Source organism: Eschscholzia californica, unplaced genomic scaffold, assembly GCF_041429995.1.
Source record: "Eschscholzia californica isolate CP2 unplaced genomic scaffold, dmEscCali1.0.p SCAF_2, whole genome shotgun sequence".
Classification (NCBI taxonomy): Eukaryota; Viridiplantae; Streptophyta; class Magnoliopsida; order Ranunculales; family Papaveraceae; genus Eschscholzia; species Eschscholzia californica.
In genome coordinates, this window is record NW_028238309.1 from 55,585,838 (window position 1) to 55,593,705 (window position 7,868).

General features: G+C 36.7%; 1 long non-coding RNA gene and 1 pseudogene across 2 annotated transcripts; one reads left to right on the forward strand and one right to left on the reverse strand.

Annotated features, from left to right (window-relative positions):
* Positions 1-349: 349 nt before the first annotated feature.
* LOC147559222 (ferritin-3, chloroplastic-like) lies at positions 350-4,262 on the reverse strand (annotated as a pseudogene). Its single transcript, XR_015234538.1, has 7 exons — positions 2,693-4,262; positions 2,361-2,436; positions 2,111-2,258; positions 1,960-2,021; positions 897-962; positions 753-806; positions 350-568 (listed from the first exon to the last, which is right to left on the reverse strand). The product of XR_015234538.1 is annotated as a ferritin-3, chloroplastic-like (transcript).
* Positions 4,263-4,269: 7 nt separating this feature from the next.
* On the forward strand, positions 4,270-7,759 carry LOC147559223 (uncharacterized). The gene is made up of 3 exons (XR_015234539.1): positions 4,270-6,129; positions 6,885-6,977; positions 7,486-7,759. It is a non-coding gene; the product is annotated as an uncharacterized LOC147559223 (long non-coding RNA).
* The last annotated feature ends 109 nt before the right edge of the window (positions 7,760-7,868 follow it).

A 7,868-nucleotide genomic window follows, 5' to 3' on the forward strand; every position in this document is an offset into this window, starting at 1 on the left:
TCGACTCTAGGACCGTCGAAAGAATTAATATTTCCGACGGATGTCTACAAAAGGCCGTCGAAAAAGGACAGTCTAAAATAACAAACCCCAACTATTTCCGACGACGCTGACTCGTCGGAAATAGTGTATCTTTTTTTTATACAACAAATATTGATTTTCCTGTTTTCCGCTACTGCTGCCCAATATTGGTTTTCCTAATTTCCGCTACTACTGCTAGGCAGCAGGAGCATTAGCAATTAAACAATACAAACCTGCTAACAAAATAGCATAAAACCTAAATTCATCTACAAACTGCATAAATCAAACGTTCAAACCAGAAAGTAATTGAAAATGGTCATCTTCACAAGAATAAGAAATCAAAACTAGTGAATATTTCATTTAGTAGCAGAGAAAAATGTATATGTTCTATCACAACACCGTCTAAAACATTGTTAGGAACTCAGTAGGATTCTACATTTATAAATACAAACCCAAAAATATTGAATGCGTTGATATCTTGTTGAATTTCTATATAAGGAACTAAAATAGACAAACACCTGGATGTCCTCTCTAACTCTCAGGTTCTGGCCTGCAGAATTTAACAAGTCATTGACAACCTGAATATGAGTATTACAAATTAAAAGCGCCAACAATTCTCAAGAACCATATATCACATGTCATGAACCATATATCAATTATAAGGCACAAAATTTCCGAGATTATTAAATACAGAATGTCCATGAAATTTTTTAAGAAAACTAGAAGAGCCTTACCTCATTGTAGATTTCCAAGTACGACAGACGAAGGAGAAATTCACGGTCAGGAGTCTGGGGCACAAAATATGTGAGGTCAACGCTAAATATAGTTAAGACTTAGGATAATTAGTAAGGATCAACAAAGTGCCCAGTTTACAATACCTCTTGGATTATGCTAAATGTATCCTTCACTGCCAACGGTATGATTCCAGGGGACCTCTGATCACCCTGTAAGTTGTGCACCGAAAATAGTTAGTCCTACACTCTTAGATTAAGTGGTGTACAGATTGAGCGCCATATATCAAACATATCAAACACCATACCTAATGAATGGAGATAACCTCTTTACCCCTTCGCATGAAGATTATCTCATAAAAATCAGGGAATTGTAGGAACTCAGCCCCAAAATCAAAACAGCAAAGGGAAAACAATGTTCAATATGGAACAATATCGCGCAGGTCATAACCAGTGCTTCTATAGCTTGTTAGAAAATCAAACATCAACAATGATGCAGGGTCTTCAACATGCATATGAAAAAGAGATGAAAAAAGAAAAAATAAGGCGACGGGGAATTTCTCATCGAAGTATTTCATAGTTTAATATTATGAAGCATTAGTTTACGTAGCAACATAATCATGGCCCACCACAACTCAGCCACATGCAGCTAAGGAGGCAGAACATTTAGCCCACCCATCAACTGAAGATATTTACTACGTCAATTAAGTTACCAATGTCGAAACACGAAGAAAAAACAAGAACAGTAATGTGATTGACAACACGACACTAGAAGATATTTACTGACATCGGAACTAGTTGTATTATGTCAGGATAATCGATAAAGAAACAACCTAATCCAAGTTGTGTATTATGTCATCTCACCTTCTCAATCCACCTCGAGAAGTAACTCCACAAATAATTGATGCAACTCTAGCTCCTTGTCTATTGTAATAGGAACCCTAGAGTAGAAGCCAAAGATAATGACAGATCTAAGCACAAAAGAAACCAAATTGCACATTCATTACATAGATCAAGTAGAGACTAGAGAGTTGTAATTAGCTAATCTAGTCTAACTAATACTAATAGATTAATAACGCCTAGTAGTATAACTTGATGAAAAACTGAACTACCCTAATAAGATAAGATCTCAGACATTTATAACCAGAGTAACTATGGGTAGTTAGAGAACAAAAGCTAGGAAGTTTAGACGGTTTTTTGAGACGCTTACTTGGTGTACATTGAGAAGTTTCTCATTATTCAACTTCTCCAAAGAAAGTGCAAGCTCCATTGCTGAATCAAGAAAAATAGGTATACCTATTATTCGGAGAACGAAGAATCGAAGAAATACGACAGTTTTGAGGCAACTAAACGAAACTTACCGTGCAATGCATCTCCCTTCTCGGGGTGGTCGAATTCAGACATAGACATCAATATTAGATTCCAGACAAGAATAGAACAAAGTTTACCTGATACTCCATTAGAATCTCAGCGTGCTGCCTCTCTTCTTCACTAGCTTCCTTGAAGAACCTGATTATTAATTAGTTTAAAATATGAAATTAGCTTTAAACCTCTCTAATCACTAAGATGACATCAATATGAATATAGTTTAGCAAGAGAGTTACTACTAACTTGGCAAGGCCTTTTAGGGCAACTTTGTCCCTGTCGAAGTAGGCGTACATTGCGTGATACAGATAAGATACATTGGCTAGGTATGATATGACCAAAATGTTTTATTGAAAATAATCAGCAAAGAAATTCAATTTTGTTAATTAGCATATCAATTTTCTCTATCGATAGATAGAGAAATAATCATAGACAGGCAAAATCAACAGATAATTAAAGGAAAGGACTATGAAAATCAGTTTCAGATTATGCTCGTGACGAAATAACTTAACTCATAAAATCAAAATAATATGGAAAGGAGAAACGGGTATAGATCGAAAGATAATGACGAAACTTACTTGATCTGCTCGTTAATGGCGGCCTAGCACTCATCTAAAAACTTATGACGAGCGAGAGATTGTTTAGGAAGATTTCAAAACGAGTTGAAGTTCTTTCGAATGGTTCAACAACACCAGTAATCGGACGATTGTTAGATGCCGCCGAAACTACAAATCCAGAAAAAGTAGAGTGTTCTTGCTTTAGGGCTTTTTCTGGAAGTGAGATAAAGAGAGAGTTGAACCCACCGAGAAAGAGGATGAAATCGAGAGTTGAACTGATGAAATCGAGTGAAAATTTTGGGTGTTAATCTAGGGCTTTTTTAGGAACTGTAGGAAAGAGAAAAGAATCGAGAGGGAAAGGGGGTAGAGATGTTGCTTAGGGCTTTTTATTTTGACGGGACCAATCTCCGTCGAAAAATCATTTTCCCGGAAAAAATTGGCGGAAATTTTTCGCGCCAGAGAAATATTTTCCAGGCAGGCATTTTTCGACGGAAAATGAAGAAAAGGTTGTCGGAATATGAATATTTCCGACGGCATCAAGTACCGTCGGAAATACTTATTTCGTCTCACAAAATTTTGTTGCTTATCGCGCATGTTTTTCGACGGAAAAATAGGGAATCCGTCGGGATTTCTCAATTTTTTTGACGGAATAGTACAAATGTTGAGAACAGAATCATGATCGTCGCTCATGAACTTCTTCCATAACCAATGTTGTTTCCCATACTCTTTGTATCATTTCTTCCATAGGTTTGTTCTTTGTTTCGGGCAGTAGAAATAGTACGAACATCGACATAGCGAGAACCCAAGTCGAGAAGAATATGAATATATCAAACTTGAAATGGCATAACATAGAGAGGAAAGCTTAAGGAATGATAAAAGTGAAAAGCAAGTTAACACAGACAGTAATACTTTGACCAGCTGATCTTGTTTCTAATGGAAATATCTCACTTCGAATCAACCAGCCCAATGGTCCCCAAGACCAAGCAAAAGCCGAAACAAATGTGCAAACCATAACTACAACCAAGATTGCTATCTCTTTACTTAGATTTTCTGAATGATCTGTTACTTTGATTCCTAACAGAATTGCAATTACTAATTAAGATAAGAACATTTGGATGCCAGCTTCTAATAAGAGAACCCCTCGGCCGGCTTTGTCAACTGAGTAGATAGAGATGGAGGTTGAAAGAACGTTAACGGCTCCAATAACGACAGCCGAGTATAGAGAAGCATCACTCCCGAAACCAAGGGTGTCGAATAATACGAGTGCATAGAACATTATAGCGTTGATGCCAGTGCATAGAACTATTTCTTCAAGTCAACCCAAATTCCTTATCCACCATTCCAACCAGTGAGATAGAAACAGTCAGAATTCAGACTTCGTGTCAGATTTCAGATCTGACTTAACAAAAAAAAAAGACAAACACTACCTTCTGGCCTATTTCAAAATTTAGTCACTTATATGTAGTTCTGTCTTCTAATTGATGATTTCATATCTTTAGTGCTTAGCCATTACTAGTTGGAACTTAAGATGTGATAGTAATTGCTCTTAAACTGTGAAGAGAAAGAAATTTAAAAAACTAAAGAGAAAGAAATTCACCTCAAGTAAATCTTATCTTCTTCTTTTCTTCTTCTCATCTTAGACCTAACACCCATATCTCTCAAGGAAATATTCGTGTTCATGTGAAGAATCGCTTCAAAATGATCCAATTTGTTATCTTCAACAAGTTTCTTGGTGGTTTTAGTTTTCGGATCATAACTAAAAAAACCAGCGTTGATTTCCCATAACACTACTTCATGTTTCTTTGTTATGAAAAATGGATCATACATTGGCCATTCATCCTTAGGAGTAAGGATCCTAAGATCCTTGCTCCAATTCCAACACCCTTCCTTTTGCTTAAAGGACCATATGTCAACAAATTTCGGTTTTTTTTGGTCCACAGATGTTCGGAGACTACGTGGTAGGAGTCTGGAGTGAATAAAACACAAATCTCCTCCTAAAACTCGGAGAGAAAATGCCTCAGGATGATCCACCTCGTGGAAACAAGATGGTGATGGGAGCACCCGAAACTTCTCTTCTCTCAAATCAAATCCCACAATTTTGTAATCTTTCGTAATGAAATTAATAGCTCCGTTTGGACCAAAAGTACCTCCAGACATGTATTCAGTTAACATGTAGTTGACAGTTCCTTCTATGTTTCTCCACCCACGGCCATCGCCAAGAGTGTATACCTGTACAAACCCCTCGGGAGGTTTTCTTTCACCCTTAGGGTAGTAGATTCGTAAGACTTTGTATTCGTTAGTTGATTGTAAGTAACCAAATCCACGTGCTACAAAAGAAGAGTACCTTTCTATTCCATGTAGTCTTGGAAGATTAAAATATTCTCCAGTAAAGGGATTACATATATGAACAGGATCTAAGATATTTTGGTGTAGAATAGAAAAACATACCAAACCGTTGCACGAACCAATTATGGCATCTCTAAAATCTCGCTTTCCAATAGGAGGATGATCGATCTTTTTTACCATGGGTCTAGAGTATAGCGGCCGGTTGTCATTGTAATTAATAATATCATCAAAGTCACCATAATAGAGTTCTACACTAGACTCTTCTCGAAGGGCAGGATCTATCTCAAAGGACATTAAGATGCCATACTTTTTGTTTCTAAGAATATTTTCCCAAGTTTTACAAACAAGTTTAGCCTGGACGATGGATTCGGGAGGAACACGAGAAACTATTTCTTCTACAATATTTGGATGAAGCTTCTCCATCTCACTGACTGATAGTCTAGATTTGTTACTTTGCTCTCTTTTAAAGAGAGGCCTAGGGTTTTCTAAATTAGAGAGGGGTGTGGGGCGGTTGGATATATCAAGGGCACTTTAAATAAGGAAACGAATTTAAGTAAAAACAATGAAACAAACTGTCAGTAAAAGAAGGAAACAGATCTTACCAAAGTCTATCAGGAAAGTAATAGAAACTGCGAGAGGTAGAGAGAAATTAATTTACTGAGAGAGAGAGGGAGAGAGATTTGAGGTAGAAAGGGAGATTTAAGAGAGAAGGAGTTTTGGGCGACATTTCTTTGTTGTTCAAAGTTCCAATCTAGGGTTTCTCTTCATCTTCTAAAGTAAAGGGTTTCTGTTCTTCTTCTTCATCATCACTAAAGCTAAACCTGGTGGTTATTCTTCATCTGACCGAGTCTTCTTCTTTCCCCTATTCCTCCCTGCGCTATTCTTTTTCTGCCTTCATCGTCTCAAAACGAAACCTAGGGGAGCTTCTTCTTCGATTTGCAGACCGTTTCCACTACTAATAGTTTTTCCTAGACAGACGCAAACGACGTCCATCGCAGTTTGAGGGAGTAGAAAGAGATATGAGGAAGAGATGGTGCTGACGGTTGATGATAGTGATGGTGAAGTAGATGAAGTGTTCATCTGCCATTTATAAAAGAAAAAAAGTTCTTCATGTACATTCCCTTGACATTTATCATCTTGTTTTTCTTTGACATTAATATACTGTATATCAACAGAGATTTCTCTCATAAAAAAAAACAGAGATTTTAAATAGCCGAATTATGAATTGTTACCAAGACATAAACCTTCAAGATATATAATTATCGCATCGATGGCCGAACCTGAGACCTCTAGGGTTTTTTGGAGTTTATGTCAACACCTTGGAACCACTTGGGCTACCAACTATTGACATTGATTTCATATCTTTAGCCATTAGTTGGAAATTTTTTTTTTGTTGGAAGGCCTTTAGTTGGAACTTAAGATATGATACTAATTGCTATTAAACTGTTAGTTGCATTTCGACTTGGATAGATTAGATCAATGTTATCAAAACTCTTATTCCCTCGTGTGTCGTGTACCAGATACTCAGTACCCTTTTTCGTTGGGTTTGCGGTCTAGGACCAAAATTTTTAGTCTTCATTAACCCAAAGTTTTTGTACAAATCTGTAAACTCGACTAGTTGGTTAGTTAACTACAAGAATGTTTTATTTAACTTGTTAGATGTTAAGTTTTGCGGAAATAGGATGTCTGAGAGTAGGTGTATCTATTCTAAATGCATCATAAAGAGTAAATATTGCCTAGGAAAATAGTCACAAATGTACCGCAAACGTTCATAGCTTACCAAGGAAGTATACCTCTAGCGTACCTCATACGTTTATATAAACGTTGGTTATAACATAAAATTTGTGTACTATACATCTTCTTGCAGAATCTACTAATTGTAAAAGAGATCGACACCCCTAACCATTTTGGAGGAATTGCATAATTGGAATTCGAGAAGCTCACTTTCGTCCTCATTCAGGTACACTTTGTTTCTTCATTATTCCATATGCTAATGATTGACACTGAAAAGTCGAACAGAATCATGACGGCCAAGAAAATGAAAAATATGCTCCCAAAGAAATCCAGGCCCGTAGATTCCGAAAGGTTAAGCCTTAACTGACTCGCCTGGTTTACCATGCAGAGTAAACTAGTTGAGCTCTCGTTGATGTCTGCTGGGGAGATCGGTTGGCTCAATGAATACCACTCCCAAGTTTGGGAAAATGTCAGTTCTTGTATAATGTTAAAATTCTCTTTGTTATGACATAAATGTCATATGTAATGTGAAGAAATGCTGATTCTGTTTAATTTGGCATATGAAATTTTTGCTGCTATATGATGTAATCATCAATCTCTGCTAACCAGTTCCGTCGTCAGCAATCCTGACCCCCATTATTCGACCTAAATAGATTGAAATTAGAGCAAGTGAATCAATTCTATTCTTGAATTTGAATGGAGCTCTATGTATCTTTCTGCTAATTTTCTTGCAGGTTTCACCATTACTAGAAGGCGAGGCTCGCCAATGGCTTTGGAACAACACACGACCGCTTACAAAACCCTAAAACATCTTCTCATCGTCGTCTGCTCGTCCACTGGTTTATTTTACCCCCAATTAGCTTCACGAGATTGAAGTTGTTTCGAAAAAAGTTTGATACTGAACTGTCTTGAGATTAAAAAGGTTGTTTTCTATTTATTTTTTTAACAAAAAAGATTGTTGTAAAATTTCGTTTATTTAATAATCAAGCCAGAATTGATCTAAAGAAATTATTAATTATATGAGAAGTTCAAGGTTCTCACGCGACAATCAATTATCGTCTGGGGCAAAATATATGACATCCAACTTCTGAAACAACTAATAATATACTTGATTTTC